Genomic DNA, 2,492 nt, shown 5'->3' with positions numbered 1-2,492 from the left:
TGTGTGTGGTGTAATAGAATGGTCAAGTTTCATTCTTCTACACATAGCTGTTCAATTTTCTCAGCACCATTTATTGAAGAGACTCTTTTTTTCTGCTGTATATTTTTCGTGTTTTGTTGAAGATTATTTCACCATAAAGTTGAAGGTCCAAATATGGGCACTCTACATTGTTCCACTGGTCCATGTGTTTGTTTTTGTGCCCGTACCATGCTGTCTTAGTGATCACAGCTTTGTTGTAAAGCCTGAACTCAGGCAATGTGATGCCCCAAGTTTTGTTTTTCTCTTTCAACATTTCCATAAGAATTCTGGGTCTCTTCTGATTCTATACAAATTTTAGGATTGTTTGTCCTAGCTCTTTCAAAAATACTGGAGGAATTTTGACAAGAATGGCATTGAAAATATAGATTTCTCTAGACACTGTAGACATTTTAACAATGTTTATTCCAATTTATGAACATGGAATGATCTTCCATCTTTTTGTGTCTTCAGTTTCTTTCATTAATGTTCTGTATTTGCTCAAGTACAGATCTTTACATCTTTGGTTAGGTTTATTCCCAGGTATTTTATGGTTCTTGGTGTTATAGTAAATTGAATTGATTCTCTAATTTCCTTTTCTGTATTTTCATTGTTAATGTATAAGAAAACTACTGATTTGTGCATATTGTTTTTGTATCTTGCCACATTCTTGACTTGCTGTATGAGCTTTAGTAGTTTGGAGTGGAGTCTTTTAGATTTTCCATATAAAGTATAATGTCATCTGTGAAGAGAGTGTTTAACTTCTTCATTGCCAATTTGAATATATTTTATTTCTCTTTGTTGTCTAATTGCTGTTGCTAAGGTTTCTAACACTATGTTGAACAAGAGTGGTGAGAGTGGGCATCCTTGTTGTGTTCCTGATCTCAAAGTAATAGCTGTCAGCTTTTCCCAGTTGAGGATGATATTCACTGTTGGCTTTTCCCAAATAACTTTTATGAAGTTGAGGAATGTTCCCTGTATGCCTGTACTTTGTAGCATTTCAATTATGAACAAATGCTGTATCTTTTCAAATGCTTTTTCTGCATTGATTGAGAATGATTTGGTTTTTCTCTCTTTTTATTGATTTGTTCTATTACATTGATTGATTTGCAAATGTTGAACCAGCCCTGCAACCCATGGATAAATCTCACCTGGTCATTGTGGATTGAAATAGATTATGCTAAGTGAACAAGTCAAGCAGAGAGAGCTAATTTTCATATGGTTTCACTTATTTGTAAAGCTTAAGGAATAATACAGAGGACATGGGGAGATAGGAGAAATGAGTTGGGGGAATTTTGAGGGGGAGACAAACCATAAGATACCATGGACTCTGAAAAATAAACTGAGAGTCTTGACAAGGAAGGGGGTGGGAGGTTGGGTGAGCCTGGTGGTGAGTATTATGGAGGGCACGTATTGCATGGAGCACTGGGTGTTGTGCATAAAAAATAGATTCTGAAAAACTGAAAATAAATTTTAAAAAAGTAAATAAAATTAGAAATAAATAAATAAATAATGAATGAAACAATAAAAACTTTTATTGTGGAGGAAGGGCAAGGTGGCATAGGTGTAGGAAATTTGTTTCAACAGATCCCGTGAATTGAAGCAAATATCTACCAGAACACTCTGAACACCCATGTAATAAGTCTGAGATATAAGATTATAAACTTATGGATCTGTATGGGGAGCAGAAGATCATCAGTGCAGAGGTACAAAGGAGGAGACATCCTCAAATTGATATCAGAGGATAAACAGAGAGGGAGGGAAACATCAGAAGTGTCCTACTGGAAAGTAATTCTCCAATATGAATGTGCCCTGTCCTGGGGGACCAGGAATAGCTTGGATACTGCTTAATAGCTCTCAAAAAGAACAAAGGGTCTTGGGGTGTCTGAGTGACTCAGTTGCTAAGGATCTGCCTTCAGCTCAGGTCATGGCCCTGGGACCTGTATGGAGCCCCATATCAGGCTATATGCACAATGGGAGTCCTGCTGTCCCTCTCTCTTCTTGTGTTCCCTCTCTCTCTGTCAAATAAATAAATAAATTCTAAAAAAAAAAAAAAGCAAAGGAAAACAAAAGGGCTTAAGGGGCCATTGCTGGGATCAGGTGGCAACAGGCATAGACCTAAGCCCGTGGTCCCAGGGTGGCCACAACTGACACCCAATGGTACTTTGGACCATCTGGCATGGTCTCTAGTCAGCAATACTGGAAACAGCAACCACCGGAGTCAGGCTCCCACAGACCAATATCACTTGTGGTTTTAGTGACCAAGGGGTGCAGAGACATGCACTGGCCTCAGGCCACCACTGAGAATGTGACTGGGAGTGCACACCACCTGTGGGAGATTCTGGTGTTCAGCAGAATTCACAGAGTAAGGGTCTGTGTGTTCTTGACCATCCAGAGGACAGCAGACTGAGGCTTCTCTATGAGGTGCAGGTCAAGGTGCAGACAGTTTACATTGCTCTGACCCTTCAAAAAGACAC

The sequence above is a fragment of the Mustela lutreola genome, chromosome 5 (assembly GCF_030435805.1).
Source record: "Mustela lutreola isolate mMusLut2 chromosome 5, mMusLut2.pri, whole genome shotgun sequence".
NCBI lineage: Eukaryota > Metazoa > Chordata > Mammalia > Carnivora > Mustelidae > Mustela > Mustela lutreola.
The sequence above is the reverse complement of the archived record's forward strand: the minus strand, read 5'-3'. Positions refer to the sequence as shown.